We start from the raw sequence: 21,573 nt of genomic DNA, 5'->3' as shown, positions 1-21,573 counted from the left end.
ATAGAGGAATTTGGTAAAGTTCTAGGATATAAAATCAACACCAAAGAATCAACAGCCTTTGTACTCACAGACAATGCCAAGGCAGAGAAAGAACTTTTTTTTTTTTTTTTATTTGACAGGCAGAGTTAGACAGTGACAGTGAGAGAGAGAGAGAGAGAGAGAGAAAGGTCTTCCCTCCGCTGGTTCACCCCACAAATGGCCACCACGGCTGGTGCACTGCGCCAATCCAAAGCCAGGAGTCAGGTGCCTCCTCCTGGTCTCCCATGTGGGTACAGGGGACCAAGCACCTGGGCCATCCTCCACTGCCTTCCTGGGCCACAGCGGAGAGTTGGACTGGAAGAGGAGCAACTGGGACTAGAACCTGGCACCCATATGGGATGCCAGCGCCACAGGTGGAGGATTAACCAAGTCAGCCATGGTGCCGGCCCCGAGAAAGAACTTCTAAGATCAATACTATTCACAATAACTACAAAAAAAAAAAAAAAAAAAAAAACCTCGCAATAAATTTAATCAAGGGTGTCAAAGCTCTCTACAATGAGAATTACAAATCATTAAAGAAAGAAATAGAAGAAGATACAAAAAAATGGAAAAATCTTCCATGTTCATGGATTGGAAGAATCAATATCATCAAATTGTCCATTGTACTGAGAGCAATGCACAGATGCAATATGATACAAACCAAAATACCAAAGACATTCTTCTCAGATCTGGCTGATGCTGAAATTCATATGGAGGCACAGGAGACCATGGATAGCTAAAGCAATCTTATACAACCAAAACAAAGCTGGAGGCATCACAATACCAGATTTCAAGATATACCACAAGGCAGTTACAATCAAAATAGCCTGGTACTGGTACAAAAACAATGGATAAACCAATGGAACAGAATAGTAACACCAGAAATCAATCTGAACATCTAAAACCAACTTATATTTGACCAAGCAACTAAAACCAATCCCTGAAGCAAAGGACAGTCTCTTCAGCAAATGGTGCTGGGAAAACTGGATTTCCACATGCAGAAGTATGAAGCAAGACACCTACCTTATACCTTACACAAAACTTCACTCAACATGGATTTAAGACCTAAATCTATGATCCAATACCATCAAATCATTAGAGAACATTGGGGAAACCATACAAGACACTGGCACAGGTAAAGCTTTCTTGGAAAAGACCCCAGAGGCACAGGCAGTCAAAGTCAAAATTGAAAAATAGGATTATATCAAATTGAGGAGTTTCTGTACAGCAAAAGAAACACACAGGAAAGAAAGAGGCAACCGATAGAATGGGAGGAATTATTTGAAAACTATGCAACTGATAAAGGATTAATAACCAGAATTACAAAAAGAAATTCTACAACAAAACAACCTACTTACGAGATGGGCAAAGGACTTAAACAAGACATTTTTCAAAGGAGGAAATCCAAATGGCCAACAGACACGTGAAAAAAATGTTGAAGAACACTAGCTGTCAGGGAAATACAAACCAAAACCACAATGAGGTTCCACCTCACCACAGTTAGAATGGATTCCATAAAGAAATCAACAAACAAATGCTGGCAAGGATGTGGGGGGAAGGTACTCTAATCCACTGTTGGTATGAATGTAAACTGGTAAAGCCACTATGGAGGACAGCATGGAGATACCTCAGAAATCTGAATATAGACCAACCATATGACCCAGTCATCCCACTCCTGGGAATTTATCCATGGGAAATGAAATCAGTAGATAAAAGAGTTATCTCACCCCCAGGTTTATTGCAGCTCAATTCACAATTGTTAAGACATGCAATCAAACTAAATGCCTGTGAACTGAAGACTGGATAAAGAAATTATGGGATTTGTACATTATAGAATATTACACAGCAGTAAAAAAAATGAAATCTGGTCATTTGCAAAAAAATGGATGAATCTTGAAAATATCATTCTTAGCGAAATAAGCCAGTTCCAAAGGGACAAATACCATATCTTCTCCCTGATCTGTGAGAACTGAAAAAGCACCTAAAGGGAAATCTGTAGAAGTGAAATTGACACTTTGAGAAGCAATGACTTGAACAGCCCTTGTCTTGACTTTCAAGGAACAGTTTTTTTTTTTCTTTTTCTTCAAACTATTAGTTGAACTCTTTACTTAACATAGAGTTAATCATATGTGTATAAAGTCCATTGAAATTAGATCTCAGTAAAAAATAAGAGTGGGAATAAGAGAGGGAAGAGAAAGTTGGTAACTGTAGAGCTGTATAGTTCTGCATACATTCCTACAGACTTACTTCTAAGGGTAAAAACTTGCCAATGGACCCCAAATCCCATTAAGCTGGGAGGTAAAAATGTTATCTTAAGTGTTAAAGTGATCATATAAATAGGACCAAGTGTTAGTAATAATAATAGATAGAACTATAAAGAAGAGAATGTTTCAACATGGGAAGCATTCAATGCAGCAGACTCATAAAATGACAATAGCTTTAAGTAGCACTCTGTCCTAAGAATCAGCCCTTGAGATATTCTGGTTTGGCTGAAAAGCCCATGGGAGCATTTCAGGAATAGAAAGCCAACACTGTGGCAAAAAAATGTTCTACGTGAAGGATCTTCTGTGTGCAAAGTTAATTGAAAATGAATCTTAATGGAGAATGGAATTGGGAATGGGAGAGGGCGGAAGAGGAGGGGCGGGAGTCTGGGTGGTAGGGCATCTATGGCAGGAAGAATCACTATATTCCTAAAGTTGTACTTATAAAATTTTTATTCCTTAAATAATAGCTTTCTTTGGAAAAAAAAAAAAAAGAAAGAAATGAATTGTTTAGATGGTATCTCCTGCATTAGAAGACAGACAAATGGACAGGAAATGGGATTCCTGAAAACTTCTTCAATCAGGAAACCCTACTTCCTGGGATTGCAAAACCTTAACTATTTAAATGAGAGATAAATTTTCATCTTTTTTTTTGAGCCACTGATATTTTCATTACTTTCATTCAAACCTAAAAAAGGGCAGATACAAAAAATTAAAAGAATACATAGAATATCTGATATAAGAAAATCCTAAACTTCCAGGTTTATGAACCAATGAATGGGCTTATTATTTAAAGAGGTTGAGTTGGAAGCTTGTTTTTGAAATGGTTGTTACACGTCTTAACAAGACCTTATTTGTAATACAATCCTAAAATGTGTAAGAACACAGAAGAGGGGCCAGTGTTGTGGCATAATCGGTTAAGCATCTGCCTGCGGCACCAGCATCCCATATGGAGAGCAGTTCAAGTTCTGGCTGCTCCACTTCTGATCCAGCTCCCTGCTGATGGCCTGGGAAAGCAACAGAAGACAGCCCAATTATTTGGGGCCCTGCACCTGCATAGGAGACCCAGAAGAAGGTCCTGGCTCCTGGCTTTAGACCAGCACAGCTCTGGCCATTGCAGGCATTCGGAGAGTAAGCCAGCAGACAGAAGACCTCCCTCTTTGTCTCTCTTTCTCTGTCTGTAACTATGCTTCTCAAGTAAATAAATCTTTAAAAGAAAAAAAATCACAGAAGAAACAAATCAAATAATAAATTAAAATGATGGAAATGTAAATAAAGGTCTAGTATAATAAGTGAGAAATTCAAAGAAAAATTAAGAAAATTTTTTCAAGAAAATGATATTTATCAGTTCATTGAGGACAAAATACATTTATCTTTTATAATCTTAGTTGTCTGCAGAATAATTAAAAAATGCAACACAATTTGTGAATGGCTACCAAATAAATTAATTACTAATTAAATAAATATCCATATGATGGGTAAAATTACATTATTATCTTTAATGGATGTACTAGGACATCTAGAATAATGGAAAGAACACAATCATGAGAAAGGAGAAGAAAATTTAAATGATTGCACCTGCTGCAGTATGAGTGAGCTAAATGAAACCAATGGGCTCAGACATTTTTTTCCAAAATGTCCTTGACAGGTCATTTGATACTTTTTCTGATCTAATAAACAGACTCCAAAATAACAGGTTAACTGGCCATGTGAAGAGTTCTCCCCATTGGAAGGACAAATATGCTTGGAGATTACAGTCCTCAGAGACCTTAAATAGATAAGAAACCTAAGAGTATCTTCCTCATAAGAGATCCACTATGGAGACAAAGGAGAAAACGAACAAGTCACTAAATGCCATCTGCCTCTGTTGCTGGTTATTTCTCTAAATAGAAAGAAGCTATTCAAACACTGTTTCCTGGAAAACACTAAAGAACCCTCAAGGTGGAATGAACCAAGGACTCTCCAACTACAGATGAATATCGGTGTGTGTGGTCTTGTGCTTCTAATAACATTTTAATATGTTTATATTTTTATACGGAACTTCTATTTATGTATTTATTTAAAAGTTTCTTTGGTTTATTTTCATGGTCAATGTATTTTGGCTTTCCTTATTATTCTAATGATGTTTCTATGTAAATACAGTACATGATTTATTTGTAACCTTAGACAAATATGGCATCTGAAAATATCAGGCTATTTTTCTGTGCTTATAGTCAGAAATTCAATACATTAGCCAGCATGTAGACTTGTGGAATTGTGTGTTGTGGTCTGGGGATATGCATGTGTGTTATGTTATAAGGAGATGAAGTTTGAGAGGCCATAAGATGCAGAAAAAGTAATTTTAAAAGGTCTTGTCATGGAAGGAAGGAAGGAAGGAAGGAAGGAAGGAAGGAAGGAAGGAAGGAAGGAAGGAAGGAAGGAAGAGGGGCCAGCACTGTGGCGCAGTAGGTTAATCCTCCACCTGTGGTGCCAGCATCCCATATCGACGCCAGTTCTAGTCCTGGCTGCTCCTCTTCCAATCCAGCTCCCTGCTATAGACTGGGAAAGCAGTAGAAGATGGCCCAAGTACTTGGGCCCCTGCACCCGCATGGGAGACCAGGAAGAAGCACCTGGCTCCTGGATTCGGATCAGCGCAGCTCTGGCTGTTGCGGCCATTTGGGGAGTGAACCAATGGAAAGAAGACCTTTCTGTCTCTCCCTCTCACTATCTATATCTCTACCTCTCAAATAAATAAATAAAATCTTTAAAAAAAAGAAAGAGAGGGAGAGGGAGAGGGAGAGGGAGAGGGAGAGGGAGAGGGAGAGGGAGAGGGAGGAAGGAAGGAAGGAAGGAAGGAAGGAAGGAAGGAAGGAAGGGAGGGAGGAAGGAAATGAAAATTGAAGAGGGAGACAAGCAGTTTAAGGAAAAATATCTGAAAATAGAAATAGAGGCAAGAGTGATGTAGCCATGATAGTAGGTAGGCAGCCTCCAAAAACTGCACAAGGTAAGGAACAGATTCTTTCCTAAAACCTACAGAAAAATACAGACCTGTATGCTGATTTTCGACTCAGAACTGCAAGATTGTAAATGTGTGTGTGTGTGTGTTAAAGATTTATTTATTTGCTTGAAAGAGTTAGAGAGAGAGAGAGAGAGAGAGAGAGATCTTCCATCCACTGCTTCACTCCCCACATGGCCATGATGGCCACAGCTGGGCCAGTCTAAAGGCAGGAGCCAGAAGTTTCTCCCGGATCTCCCCCATGGGTGCTGGGGTCCAAATACTTGGGCTATCCTCCACTGCTTTCCCTGGCGCATTAGCAGGGAGCTGCATCAGAAATGGAGCAGCTGGGATTTGAACCAGTATCCATATGGGATGCCAGCATAGCAACAGTGGATTTACTTGCTACATCACAACACAGGCCCCATGTGTATTGTTTCAAGCCACAAGTTTATAAAAATGTTTTACTGCAACAATAGAAAACATCCCCAAGGGGCTGAGTTGAACTGGAGAGCATTATGCTTGCTCTAATGGAAAAACACAGGTTTAGGTTTAGCCAGATCTTCCACTTGGTTAGGGGATGAGGCAAATCTGTAATATTTTGCAGGACCAACAAGATGAGACCACAGCATTGATGGCTACTCTTTATTTTCCTTGGGGGGTCGGTCCAATGGCATTATGCATCTGGACTAAAGGTGAAGGACAGATAAATCAACAGAATGGCTTTCTCTGAATCAGTGCTCCACACCAGAGCCTGGACCACATCAAAGCTTGCCAAAGCCAAGAGTTCAGCTGTTGACACCTTCTGTATTTCTGGCCAGGATGCACCACAGCGAAGTGAAGCGTATCATCTGCTTTCTCAAGTCATTTGGATGCTGAACTTCAGAGTGCTGGACGTTTCTTACATTCTAGATTATCAGTGGGGTCAACTCACTTTAAAAAGTCATCTTGGAAAACTATTTTAGAAAAACAATCTTCTCTTTGCAGATGAAAGGGATTATTACAGTGCTAAATGTTAAGACTACTACTGAAACTCAGCCAGACCTATGGAAATAATTTTCAAAAATAAAGACAAAGAGTAACAGAAAGCTCCAAATTTCTGTACTTTAATATATCCATTCTGTTAGAGCAAGTTGATAGAAGGAGAAAATTAAGTTTATCAAATTTGTAGAGACAAGTGCTCTCTCTTAATATTCAGAGAAGCAGTCAGAAATATTCATTGAATGAAGAATCTAAAACACTAAACAAGGAAAGGTTAAGAAATGCAAAAGGAGTATAAGAGTTCTGTCACAGAAGGTTTTACAAAGTCACTGAGAAGACATGGGAAGGCTAATATATACATTATTTAGAGCATAATTAGCAATCCTGTTCTGTACTGAACTATGATGATGGAAGATTTATAAACCAACATAGTAGGGACATGGAAAGATGGACAGAGATTTGACGCTTCAAGAAGGCTAGGTTTCATGCTGAACCTCCAAAGATAGGTAGGGTGCAGTGGGCATTTAGTCTGGTAGTTAAGAAATCTGTATCCAGGGGCTGGCATTTTGGTGTAACGTGTAAGGCCACCACTTGCAGCACCAGCATCCTGGTTTGTGTCCTGGTTGCTCCACTTCCAATCCAAATCCTTGCTAATGCTCCTGGAAAATCAGCAGAAGATGGCTCAAGACCTTGGGCCCTTCCACCCACATGGGTGATCCACATGAACTTCCTGTCTCCTGCCTGGCACAACTCTGGCCTTTGCGTCCATTTGAGGAGTCAACCAGAAGAGGGAAGTGCTTTCTCTCTCTCTCTCTCTCTTTCTATCCCCCTCCCTTCCCCTGCCCATCCTCCCTTCCTGTAGCTATGCTTTCCAAATAAATAAAAATCTTTTAAAAAAGAAACAAAAGATATCTATATCCCACATCAGAGTGTTGGGTTTGATTCCTGCTCTGGCTCTTCACTCCAGATATACATCAATGGAGTGGTAATGGTTCAAGTAATTGCGCTCCTGCCACCCACACAGAAGACCTGAACTATGTTCCCAGCTCTTGGCCCCAGCTCTGGTCCAGTCCCAGTCATTGTGAGCATTTGGGGAGTGAACCAGCAAACATGAGCTCACTCTCTCTCTCTCTTTCTCTTTGCCTCTCAAATGAATAAATAATAAAGGGAGGATGTACATAGAAAAGGGTGAGATATTCCACTCAACAGAGAATTGGCTTGGTGACTTCGCTAGTCCTAGAATCTTTAATTTTTAGATGAAGCTGAAAATATAATGAAGCCTGCATAAATGATGGCTCTTTGCTATATGATGAATTTGTAACCAATGCACACACTCAGCAAGGTAACACGAGAAGAGTGATTGATATTTCTTTCTATTTCACTGAGGCATAAAATGATGAAAGAGGGAAACATTCATTATTTCCCCCAATTCTCTATTCCATGTTACCTAATATATGATAATACCAAAAAAACCTCAAATATATGCCTTTGGTTCTTCCAATTCCATCATCAAATGAAATATTTAAATGAGAAGAAATCTCAGATACTGTTTCAACCCAGTAAAAAAAGCTGCTTAGATTTTTATCCTGAATTTCTCTTCTTAAAACATGGTTCTCTGAGTTATTTTTATCAGAACTGACTTTGGCAAATGTTGGCAAAAATTGTTCTGTCTTTCCTCTCTGAGAAAAGCAACTATAAGTTAAATTGCTTGGAAAACAAGAATAGAATAAGTATGCCTGTAGGGATTTTTTTTTTCTGGCCTATGGGTAGTTAACTATACATTAGCCCCAATGAAATATAGCTAGTCTCTAGTCTTAATTTTTGAATACTGGTTGAGTGTGATTCTAAGAATCATGTACCATGCCTTTAAAAACTCTTGGGGCACATTTTTTTCATTTCACTATGAGCAAGAAAATATGAACTTTCCATGAAATAATGTTTTGAAAATCAGTATACATTTCTAAGCATATTTTGGAAGACAACTACAGAAGAAGCTCCTAAGCATCTTACCAGGTAAGATCTGTGTAACTCCAAGGTATTCTCCATGGATTTTCCTTACTGAACATAGCTGAATAAATACAATATTTATAAGTTAGAATTCAGTGAAAAAGAAAAACAGGCTGATGTGTAGATAACAGTTGAATGAGTTGTGTGGGTTTTCAGAAGATGAGTCTCATAGTCCACTAAAGTGTGCTAATGTGACTGGTTAAAAAAAAAGCAGCCAAAAACAGGAGTTTTATGGTACTTTCAAAGAACTCAATTCAAGCACTTTATAGTCCCTGAAGAATTTTATGGTGCTGGTATAACTCATTCATTTTGACTATACCCTTTCTGCTATGCTGGTTTCTCCACTGCTATTCCAAACAGCTTCTGCTCCAGTTAAGATGCCTTAGATCCACACTGGAGTGCCTGGGTTCAATTTCTGGATCCTGCTCCTGACTCCAGCTACATGTTAATGCACACCCTGGGAGGCAGCAATGATGGCTCAAGTAGTTGGGTCCCTGCCACCTACCTGAATTGAGTTCCCAGTTTGCAGCTGGAGGCATTAGGAATGAAGTAGCAGATGAGAGCTTTTTCTCTGTGTCTGTCTCTGTTTCTCACCAGTCTCTCTAATGAAAATTTTTTAAAAATTGATTCTCTGTTAAGAAACTGTGGGATATTTTTGCTTCTTCACTACAGGTTATTCTGAGAGCATACATCATAAGCAAGTTGCTTTCTGGACAGTTGAGGTTTTACCCAGCTGTGTAGAATCCACATCAGGACAGACTCAAATCAATCCCAGTGCCCTGAGATGACCTTGAAGGTAAGACTGACAAACCTCTGTTCATACACATGAAATGCCCGGTATTAAAATTATCACAGGAGGGGCATTTTCTGTTTCTGAAGAAGCAGGATCAATCAACTTAAAATTATGAGGTAAATATCCTCAAACATTACCTTCTCAGAAAACAGAAAGCTGCCTGGAACAGGGGTTGTTTTTTCTCTGTATCCACAGAAACCAAGTGTGTCAGTCCAACGAACCTCTTAGAACATGGTTACCTCCAAGTCTCTGCGCATCTAGTTATATTATCTCACCAACCATCTTGTAAAATGTTACAGGCATCAATAAAATCACTGGAAAGCATTTGGAACAAATATAAAACTGACACTCGATGGTACTGTCGATAAAACTTCAATTTTTTCAGAAATAAGAATACCATGCAAGGCTAGCATAGTGGTGCAGTGTGTTAAGCAGCTTCCTGCAAAGCCAAGATCCCATACGAGAGTACCAGAAGCTCTGCTTCCTATGCTACTCCCTGCTAATGCATCTGGAAAAGTAGTAGCGGATGGCCCCAGTACTTGGGCCCCTACCACTCATGCAGGAGACCAGGATGGAGTTCCAGGCTCCAGGTTTCAGCCTGTACTGGCTTCGGCCAGGATCAACACCAGCCACTGCAGCCATTTGGAGAGTGAACTAGCAGATGGAAGGTCTCTTTCTCTATGTGTGTCTTCCTCTCTCTGTCACTCTGCCTTTCAAATAAATAAATAAATCCTAAAGAACAAAATACCATGAATTTGTTCAAACTACATATTAATTTGTTAGAAAGTGCTGTACAATACATATTCCTAAATATGAAAGTAATTAGTAGGATGTGAAATTGATCGAAGTATAAACTTTGAAGAAATAAGCTAGTCACAAATCACTGAGATCACTAAGATCTTCTTCGAGGAGACTCACAGAGAACACGAAGCCTGGAAAAGCAGGGAGATAATCAGGAGTGGGTGACAGGGTACATCTGGCCCAGCAGTTAAGCCACTAGTTAGGACACCTGCCTCCCACATCAGTGTCTGGGTTTGATACTTGGCTCCAGCTCCTAATTCGAGCTTCCTTTAATGCAGACACGAGGAGACATCAGTAATGGCTAACGTACCTGGGAGGAAGCAGATGAAGGCCCAAGTACTAGAGTCCCTGACACTTACAAAAGACACCCAGATGGAGTTCCTGGATCCTGGTTTGGCCTAGCCCAGTCCCAGATGTTGCAGCCATCTGGGGAGCGAACCAGCAGATGGGGGATCTTCCTGTCTGCCTCTCCCTCTCTGGCATTTCATCTTTCAAATAAATAAATCTTTTAAAAAATTAGGAAATGGCATGAGGAACTTTCTCAGACAACAGCTACATTTTCCACCTTGCCAGGGCCCGATTGACACAGGTATATCTATCAGTCAAAACTCAACTTATGTACAAATAAGGATATGTGCATCTCATTATATGTAAATTTCATACAAAAACCATAAAAATTATTGGGCTCTAATTAATAATAGGTGTGCTGAAGTATACAAAATGATCACTGAATTCTTTTAAATGCATCCAAAACAAGTTGGTGAGATATAAAGTCCAGGTAAATGGGTAGATAGGTGATAAAAGAAATAAAGTTTAACAGTGGAATCTTCATGGCTAATATACAGTTACTCCCTATAAAATTCTTTCAAATGACCACATGTTTGCAATTCTCAGAAAAAAATGCTGGAGGAAAAAATATAAAGGGAAAGAAAGAGCTTTGAGTAACACACTTCCACCCCCACACTTAGTTCCTTCCCTTCAAGAGTTCACACTGTATCTAGGACCCTAGCAGAATATGTAAGTTGGAAATTCAAGGTGCAAGTCTAACAAGCTGAGACTTGGAGAGTTTTAAAAAATCAACTGCCTAAAACTGGTTGATTACACTGGGAAATTGTATGCTAAGTGATGGAAAAGAAGCAGTTCCCCACAGATAAAGTTTCTATATTTAAATTTACAGAGAGCTGAAGTGGGGCACCTGCAAGTCAGGTTGGGCAGAAGATGCCATAAAGACTCAGGTGCAGGATGCAAATCAAAGCCAACACACATAAAAGGCTCCTGTTGGGTGGGAAGAGACAGCAGATAGGAGGAGCAGATGAGTCCTGGGAGGCTGGGACAATGGCAAAAAGAAATTTGTTCTAAGAAGCAAAAAGCAGGGCTGCCAACGATAATGAGTCCCAATTCTGTGCATTCCTTCCAGGGAAAACAGCAGACAACAGGTTATCAGCTATATCAGCCATGAAGGATCCAGTGTCTAGTGAATTCACCTCACTCACGGTCTCAGTCATGCGCTTCCCAAACAGGTTGCCCATCATGCATAGACCATGTCTACTGCATAAAAATAATGGAGCAGTTACTTGATATTTGATGGTGCAACTTCTCTCTATCCAAAGTGTGGTGCCTGAACCAACAGCATGGGCGGCACCTAGGAAGCTCATCAGAAATGCAGGGTCTCTGGTCTCACCCGACACCTGCTGTGTTGGAATATGCAGGTAACAACATTGCAATGATTCACATACACAGTAAAGTATGAGGAGCAGTACAGAACTTGACAACAAGCCTGTAGAGTGAGCCTCAATAACTTACATCTTCCCAAGAGCTGCTTTGTCTTCACACACTCTGGACAGGTAAAGGTGAACTAGTCAGCAATAGTAAGCTTTGTACACCTTGTCTCCTGTAAGCAGCTTTCCTGACAACTGCTTCTCCACCATGTATCAGTCCTAGACTCTATGTAAGAAGAGAACTTAGCCACCAAAGTCCATGGAGAGTCTATAAAAATAAAACACAGCTGAACCTAACTTGAAAACTTCGGAAAGTTTCATATCCTTCAATCTGTCTGGAAATATTTTGTATATCTCTGGTGAGCAGATCACATTGCATGCAATTGCTCTTTACTGTAAAAAAAAAAAAAAGAAGTGTGTATAATGTTTTCTCAATATAACTTTTGAAGGAGTTCTCCAGCACTGTCCCATTTCAGTTATTAGAGACAGCAATGAATACTCTCCACTCACCCTTAACATCAGCCACAGAATATCTTACTTTATATATATATATAATATATATATATATAAATCTAAAGTAAGTTTATCTAAGTATAATGTTTTGTTTCAGTCACTATAATAAAGACTGTTTAATAATTAAATAACTGTGGCTAGACACAGTTCAAACAAAACTGCAGGTTTGCTTTTTCTTTCATTAATCAATATTTAAAAAAATTTTTTTTTTTGACAGGCAGAGTTAGACAGTGAGAGAGAGAGAGACAGAGTGAAAGGTCTTCCCTTCCATTGGTTCACTCCCCCCCCCCCCCCAAATGGCTGCCACGGCCGGCGTGCTGTGGCCGGTGTGCTGTGGCCGGCGCACTGCGCTGATCCAAAGCCAGGAGCCAGGTGCTTTCTCCTGGTCCCCCATGTGGGTGCAGGGCCCAAGTACCCGGGCCATCCTCCACTACCTTCCTGGGCCACAGCAGAGAGCTAATCCATATGTTTTTAACGATCTTCAGATATTTCTCATAGAAAAAAAACAAAGTATGTGATATGAAATATTTTTATAAAACTATCTGAAAACAATAAAATTGTGTACTAACTGCAAGTTTTGGACTTCAGCATCCCTTCTCTGTCCATGAATATTATATGAAAAGCAGTTTTTAGAAATATGTCCACCAGACAAACCAACTCCTAAGTTATTGATTTCCAAAGGTTTATTTCAGGAAGGAATTTTTTGCAGTGATTCATTAGCTTTCCAAGATAATGAATATGTCCATTTCTAAGACAATATGCAAAAACACATTTCTGTTCTCACTTATTTAGGAAAAGAGATTTTTAAAAAATAATCATTTCACCTATCTTAATATAGTCGAACAAAAAAAAGAGAACCAAAGCAAACTACTGAAATATATCTCATACTTTCACTATTAAGTTATGAAAAACAAAAATAAATGAGCTTTTGTAAGTACTTTATTTATGATGGAAAATATGTTTAACATTATCTATGCTTTATTGCATTTTTTAAGCACTTACAGAAAGTATTACCAAGAAACTGGTTAGTATTTTAAATACTTTATTTTTACAGCAGTTTTAGATTCACATCAAAATTTAGCAAAAGGTACAGAGACCTCACATGTATCACTACCCTCACATACATGGTTAGTATTTAAAAAATGGAAATTGCTAAATAGCACACACATAAAATCATATGAGTCAGGCAAATCATACCCATAAATACATTACTGAAAACCCATTTGTGTTACACTTAAGTTTAGAGAAATTTTATGAAGAAATATTAAAATAAATCTATATCTAATTAATGTCAAAATTACCACAAAGTGACAAGGTCTAGTATACTTTATTGACTTAATTGTGTTTTGAGTTCTCTTATTAGAAAAGCTAAAGAAAAACTCAACAGTCAATAAATAAAACAATTTGCATGAAAATATTTGAGTGCTCTATGCAATTTAAAGACAGGAATATTTTCTTATTTTTAAACCACTCTATATACCTATAGCTGCTTGCCTTCGGGAAGCATGAAGATAAAATTGAGATAGCCTTTTAAGAAGCTATAAAACCATAAACTTATCAAAACAGTTCCCAATGTACATGTAACTTCCACTCAAAGCTGTTTTCCAGTATGTTCTCTTACCTGAAAGGGAGTAGGATTTCAGCTCCACGCAGTCAGACCCAGACTCTCAAGAGCCTGTCCAAGGCAAAGGGAGAACTTCAGGGCAGTTCTTGAAGAGGCTCACTCTTTCCAGAGACTGAGGATGAGGCAACCAGTGACTGGCACTGGTCCTCTCAGGCAAGGTCCCACCCACTCCTCAGCCACAAAGTGAGAGGCTGGGCCAATGGTGCCTGTGGTGACACAATATCCAGACCCAGTGGCTGAGACACTGTTTCAACTATTCTAAGCAAGACAACAAATAGAGCAAGGGCTTTTTACATTACAGGCATACTGCCGAGTAACACTGCCCGGGAATGACCACTAGATCACGAGGAAGCCTACACCTGAACCCTTCCCTAAAACAGATCTTTGGGTTTCCTATATCGAGGCTACCAAAAAAAAAAAAAAAAATACTGAAGAACTCAAGATGTAAACCGAAAGGAAAGCATTAACTACTGATCACCCACAACTCAGAAAATTTAATAACTTGGTTGTAAAATGTTCAAAATCTTTGTTTTAATCTCCTCAAACTGATTGTCACTTTCTGCCTATTTTCTCCCTTCAGAGTTCAAGTCCAAATAATAAATACAGCTTTTTAAAAATTTAAGTCACTAGTAGAACTGATATGTGTGTGTGTATATATATATATATATTAAAAAACTAATATCTAAAGTGAAGCCCAAGGATTATCTCCCTTGCACAAAGAGTAAAATGTTGAGATTTCTGTCCTGGAAATATACCTTCACAGGCTTTTAATTCTATATCAAATTAACATGTTAACACACATGTTGTTATATATAACTCCCTAGAGTGCTACCATTACCAAAAACATTTCAAATAAACATTTCTCAAAAATGTGCCAGAGACTGTAAAATGTTCTATAAAACAAATTTCCAGGGTGAAGTTTTAGGATGCTCCTACACCAACATAAAGGGAATTTTATACTGCAAGATTTCTGAGTTTTGTGGGTTTTCTGGAGAGGTGGTCAGACAGACAGAAGAAGCTCCCCCTTCTCTGGTTTACTCCCTGCAATGGCCAGAGCCGGGCCAGAGTCGGAGCTAGGAGTTGGGAACTCAATCGAGGTTCCCCATGTGGGTGGCAGGAACCTAATTACTTAGAAGATCACCATTGCCTCCCAGGGTCTACATTGGCAGGAAGCTGAAATCAGAAGCTGGAGCTGAGAACTGTTTCATTTTTGAGCTTTTTATATACTCATATTCATCATGAATTTGAGAAGAGATAGCTAATGCTTCGTTTCCCAAACTTATTTAACCATGGAACCCTTTATTTGAGGGGTAGCCTCAGAAAACTGTATTTCATTAGACAGATTTGAGAAATGTTACTAACCTTAGATTCCATTAGCCAAGTTTGAATCCATCAACCTAACATATGACACATTTTCAAAGAATTTAAAACATATTAAATTATTAAGTTTTCTATCTGTCCCAATTTGTGCTAGTATCTCTGGAACTACAGGGTGGTCAACTTCTAGATTTCTCAACATTATAAAGTTTAACCTGTTATTCTAAGTGGAAGCACTATATAGGTCTTTAATCGATACCTACTCTATTCCTCATAATATGCCAGAACCTATGAGGGACAGCACAGTGCCCAGCCTCAAGAAGCTGGACATTTTGTTTTGAACCTCTGCATTCATTATAGTGGCAGGTTCTGTTTTGTGGTCATCCATCTGCTCTCACCCCAAAAGCCAAATGTCACATCTCAGAGATAAACTTCAGCTAACATTTTCTACACAGCAGGAACCCAAGTCAAAATACTGACTCCAAGCCAAGAGTAACCATTAAGAATACCAACCTATATTCAACACCATGGCATCCATGCACACTAGAAGTCATCCAAAAGTTCATGGAAAATGTGTTATGGAAAAAAAAAAAAACAGCTTCACTGATTTCAAATTTCTTTGCATCAAAATAAATGTATTTTTTCATTCCACTTTCCCACAAATGTTTAGGTGTGTGCCTACTGTACATGCACACTTCAATCATTTTCACGCAAGTAGGTTCAAGAGAAAGAAATCTAATCATGGAAACTCCAGCAAACCATGTGTAAAACCTGACTCCCAACTCAAACCTGCATTTATCTCAAGTCCTAGAGCCCTGCAGTCTCCACACATCCCCAGCAATTCCCCTGTAACTCCAAAAATCCCCACAAATCCCCAGAAGCACCCACACAGTCTATTGTGCTGATTTATATGATGAAGTGGATTTCCAGGATAGAGCCACCAAAACAGATTGGTGGTTCACATGTCCTTCAGTGAAGTAATTGTCAAAACCAGATTCATCCACCTGAATATTCAAGAACAAATTGCTGGGGGGCAAACATTGTCACATTGGGCTAAGCAGCCACTTGGGACACCCACATTCCATTTTGGAGGGTTGATTCCAGTGCCAGTTCTTTTGCTTCCAACCCAGCTTCCTGCTATTACACCAGGGAGGCAGTAGATCATGGCCCATGTACTTGGGTCCCTGCTACCATGTGGGAGACTCAGATGGAGTTCCTGACTCCTGGCTTCAACTTGGCCCAGTGATGGCTATTATGGGTATTTGGAGAATGAAACAATAGACATAGATTTCTTTCTCTCCCTTCCTTTCAAATAAATAAATAAAACTTTTTAAAAATCCACACAAGCTATTTTTCCCAATCATGTACCTTTAGAGATTGAAATCTTTCTAAAATAACTTACAGTCTTCTGATGTTTTTAATAAGACATTTCGCCGGGCCGGCACCGCGGCTCACTAGGCTAATCCTCCGCCTTGCGGCGCCGGCACACCGGGTTCTAGTCCCGGTCGGGGCGCTGGATTCTGTCCCGGTTGCTCCTCTTCCAGGCCAGCCCTCTGCTGTGGCCAGGGAGTGCAGTGGAGGATGGCCCAGGTGCTTGGGCCCTGCACCCCATGGGAGACCAGGAAAAGCACCTGGCTCCTGGCTCCTGCCATCGGATCAGCGCGGCGCGCCGGCCGCGGCGGCCATTGGAGGGTGAACCAACGGCAAAGGAAGACCTTTCTCTCTGTCTCTCTCTCACTGTCCACTCTGCCTGTCAAAAAAAAAAAAAAAAAAAAAAAAAAAGACATTTCGCCGGCGCCGCAGCTCACTAGGCTAATCCTCTGCCTTGTGGCGCCGGCACACCGGGTTCTAGTCCCCGTCAGGGCGCCAGATTCTGTCCCAGTTGCCCCTCTTCTACACCAGCTCTCTGCTGTGGCCAGGGAGTGCAGTGGAGGATATCCCAAGTCCTTGGGCCCTGCACCCCATGGGAGACAGGGATAAGTACTTGGCTCCTGACTTCGGATCAGCGCGGTGCACCAGCTGCAGCACGCCGGCCGCTGCGGCCATTGAAGAGTGAACCAACGGCAAAGGAAGACCTTTCTCTCTGTCTCTGTCTCTCTCACTGTCCACTCTGCCTTTCAAAAAATAAAAAAAAATAATAAAAAAATTTAAAAAAAAAATAAAAAAATAAGACATTTCGTCTGCTGGTTAAGACACCCATGAAGATGCCTATATCCCATATCAGAGTGCTTGGGTTCAATATCCAGCTTTGGCTCTCAATTCCAGCTTCCTGGTAATGCAGATGCAGGGAGGTAAAGGGACAGCTCAAGTGACTGAGTTCCCACCACCTATGTAAGCAACCTAGCTTGTTGCCTTCCATACTGCTGGCCCCTGCAACTGCAGACATCTAAGGAGTAAACTAGTAAATGGGAGTCACTCTCTCGCTCTCTCTCTCTTTCTCTCTCTCTAAAGTAATAAAACACTTACATTTCTATTTCACATCTAATGAATAAACAGAAGCACAATCACATTATTCTATTGAAGAAATGACTACCATATGTGGTGAACAATTTTCACTTAGAAGAGGATTCAGAAGACATAGGATGATGTGATGTTAGACAAACAGCTTAATTTCCTTGAACCTGAATTTCTCCATGAGAATGAAAAGAGATAAACATGCATTCCAAAGCCTGAAACAAATGTAGGATATGTATCATGGTGCTAGGATATCTTGAGATGCTGGTATTTGCTGAGAACCAGGCATGTGACAAAAATCAGGGCAACGCAGCTGTGTCTCATTACCATAAATGGATTGTCCGGGACATCTTAAAAATGAATTGTGAAAGTAACACAAGTTTATTGAAAAAGTTCAGATGACAGAAGGCATATTTAAAAGTAAAAACTTCCTCCATCTTTCATAATAATTACAAACACTGCTGAGTTCTTGTTTACATCTGCCGTAATCACTTTGTTTTAGATGACTCACTCAAAATACAGTTTCTTTCTAGTGAATGAGTTTACCCTTCCTTACAATACAGTTTCCAACAACATGGTGGTTTTTCATCTTAATTCTATTATTTCATTTTGTTACACTTCCTGGGTTGCTATTTTCTTTTGTTCTTCAGTTTGCAACAGAATTTATTTAAATATGGAATGAAAGCTAAACAGTTATGGTACAACAAATAGATTGAAAATTTATATATCTTGTCAACTTAAAAAAAAAAGGTAACACAATCAAGAGATTGTAGAAGGTAGAAGAAAGTACATATGTGCTATTTTTAAATTATTTCATATCTAGCAGTCAATATATGCTGTTTACAGTTACCAAGTCTATAAAGGTGGGATTTTATTATATTGTTATTCACATTTGTAATAATTTATTAGCACTTAAAAATAAAAAAACCACAATATAAACCAAAATTTTAGAAATGAGAAAAAGGAAACATGGGTATTTTAGGAAACAAGAAAAATCAAATTAGGAACAAGTTCTGCTTCTCGAGGGACCCACCTGGGCCTTTGACCTCTGTACTGCAAATAAGCACCCGGGGCCTTGTTGTGGTAAAGACTCTACCTTCTGGGGCTCCATCAGAGAAATATTCTGATTTCCCTCAGAATATCAAATATCAAATTTGACAAACACACTTCAAAGGTTTAATATTGAGGGATAGCCATGTGCTGCTGTTATGTAGGTTTTTCCCTCCTACCTTTAACTATTTTTTCATCTCAGTAGCTTCAGAGATGCTCAAATTTATTTCACAGAAAACCCCTCTCCCAACTGTTCTGCCTTATTATTTCCCAAGTTCAATGCCTTTTCTGCCTCTAATGCCTACCCTAGCAGCCTCCCTTCTGGTGTCTTTGGACTAAAAGCAGTGGTGTGCTACCCCTGTTCGTGTCCAGGTTTGGAGATGGCAATTCAGTAGCTTGAAATTGGCCATGATGTGAATACTTATACCAAAGAAATTAGAAAATGATATATATGCCAGGCATCTCCTCCGGCCTCAATCCAGAGCCCATTGTTAAACATTTACCAGCACACCACTGGAAAAGTCTGTGAATTAAAAGTAAACAAACAAAAACCCAGCTTGTTAAAGCTATGTGAGAATGTGTAAGTTTTTACTAAGAAGAGACTTTACACATTTGACACTGCCCTTCCACAACAAGATACCCTAGTATCACTTTAAATACTAATGCCCTGTAACCATGAATGAAGGCTGTGTCACCAGTGCAGATAACATTCCTTCCAATTCTCTTTTATATATATATATATATATATACATATATATACACACACATATACATATATATGTGTGTATATATATATATATTCATTTATTTATTTGAAAGAGAAGAAAGGAGAAGGAGGAGAAGGAGGAGGAGGAGGAAATCTTCTATCCACTGTTTCACTCCCCAAAAAGCCACAACAGTGGGGGCTGGGCCAGGAGTTTCTTCTGGATCTCCCACATGGGTACAGGGGCTTAAGTACTTGGGCCATCTTCCACTGCTCTCCCAGGCACACCAACAGAGAGCTGGATCAGCAGTAGAGAAGCCAGGACTCAAACCAGCACCTATAAGGAATGCTGGCACTGCAAGTGGAGGCTTAGCTTTGTAATCCACAGCATCAGCCCCCACCCCCCTATTCTCTTTAATGTTCTTACACAGCATCTTTTCTTCTAGCATCTCTAAATAATATATCGATTCCATTTTCTGGTTCTCATTACCAGGGAATTTAAGAAAGGATTAACATATTCATTTCCTGTGCTATGACAAATGAGACAACTTTTTAGGTACAGGCAGATCTCTGCCTCTTCCATTTCTCCTTCCTTTCCTGCAAATCCCCAAAACACAAAAGTCACACTTTCTGCTCCCTTAGTTCCCCAAAGTCTGTGGATTATAGCCCAAAACAATTAATAATGTCCTTGATCCTTTTAACTTAGCAAAAGATCAATTCTAGAGCCAGCAACCCAGTGCACTCAGAGTGAAGTCAATTCATTGTTCCAGGGAACAAAGGACAAATTAGTAAGGAACACTATTTCAAAGCATGGTAATGACATTCTAATAAAAACTGCCAGTTCAGTCTGCCTAGATCATTCACCTAATAAATCGTAAAACAAAACAATTTGACAGAAAGTAAAACCACAGAAGCAACAAACAACACAAAATTAACTATCTTGTGAACTAACATGTTCATCAATGTTTTCCTAATTCTTCAAGCTGGCCTCACTGAACATCTTTTATTGCATCACGATTATCAGTGTTAACATGTCCTATCAATATAATCAGTATATCAAATTACACTTTATTAATATCAGTAAAAAGTAGAAAATTAACTTATCTTTAAAGTTATGACAGAGCCATAGAAAAATAAAACACACTACTTACACTCCTTAATCTAAATATTTTATTTATTCTACTCCAAGGAGGAAAAAAAAACATACAAAATCCTTTATAAACAATGCTTGGAAGGTGTATCTTTGGGGCCGGCGCCATGGCTCACTTGGTTAATCCTCTGCCTGAAGAGCTGGCATCCCATATGGGTGCCTGGAAGGCAGTGGAGGATGGCCAAAGTACTTGGGCACCTGCGCCCACGTGGGAGACCAGGAAGAAGCACCTGGCTCCTGGCTTCGGATTGACGTAGTTCCGGCCGTAGCCGCCATTTGGGGAGGTGAACCAACCTTTCTCTCTGTCTCTCTCTCTCACTGTCTAACTCTCTCTCTCAAATAATAATAAAAAAAAGATGTATCTTCAATTATGCCTCTTTATGTAGAGTCAACAAAATAAAACTTATTTCCCCTAATGTGATTTGTGAACTGTCTTTGTGCTGCAAATCAAAGTTTCCAACCATCACGAGATGCTGACAGCATGACATCAGATACAACAGGGTTGGTATCAGAACTATTTGATTTTGGACAAATTACTGAACCTCTCAATGATCCAGGATTCTCATCTCTAAAAGAAGAATAAACATTTTCACCTCACAGGGCTACTGAAACTATTGAGAGAAGAAAAACCTTTGTAAAAAACTGTATAAGCTTGTACATAGAAAGTATTCAATAAACCACAACAACGTATGGTTGCCAGAATCCTGTATTACTGATTTGCCGAAAATTCCAAACACCGGGTGAACTTACTGGTGCTGTCTTACAGACACAGTAGCATAGACTAGAGCTTCGCAAACTTCAACATGCACACAGATCATCTGGGGAGATGGGATGGTTGTTAAAATGCAGAGTGTGGTTCAGGAGATTTGCTGTGGGGCCTGAGATTCTGTATTTCTAACAAGCTCCCAGATGGTTTCCACGCTGCTGGTCCAGGAACCACACTTGGAATATCAAGGATTTGGACTACCTGGATACCATCTACCTCGCCCCCACTCCCCATGCACATCCAGGTGTACTAGCTGAAATTCCCAACACTGAGTCTGAAATCCAACACTACCTTCCCTGTAAAGCTAGAACTCTTCCTTTACAAATGGTGAAAACTGTAAACCATTTGGAATAAGCGCTAAACACAAAATCTAATTAAAAGAAAGGCAAAGAATTGTTAATTTAAAAGTTGTACTTTGGAAATTTATATTTATTAAATAAAAG

The 21,573-nt window shown here is 39.5% G+C and overlaps 1 protein-coding gene across 48 annotated transcripts in view; it reads right to left on the bottom strand.

Moving 5' to 3' along the window:
* PLCB4 (phospholipase C beta 4) overlaps window positions 1-21,573 on the bottom strand; it is a 440,816-nt gene that overhangs the window by 312,288 nt on the left and 106,955 nt on the right. For 3 of the 48 annotated variants that reach the window (XM_089307278.1, XM_070052080.2, XM_070052083.2), the window contains exon 2: window positions 13,688-13,741. The exons of the other annotated variants lie outside the window; for them this stretch is intronic. The gene's annotated coding sequence lies outside the window, so the exon portion shown is untranslated. The remainder of the gene's footprint in view (window positions 1-13,687; window positions 13,742-21,573) is intronic. 48 annotated transcript variants of the gene reach the window in all.

This window comes from Oryctolagus cuniculus, chromosome 11 (genome assembly GCF_051225735.1).
Source record: "Oryctolagus cuniculus isolate XC-2025 breed Fujian yellow rabbit chromosome 11, ASM5122573v1, whole genome shotgun sequence".
Taxonomy (NCBI): Eukaryota; Metazoa; Chordata; class Mammalia; order Lagomorpha; family Leporidae; genus Oryctolagus; species Oryctolagus cuniculus.
This window is presented reverse-complemented; position numbering and strand designations above follow the sequence as displayed.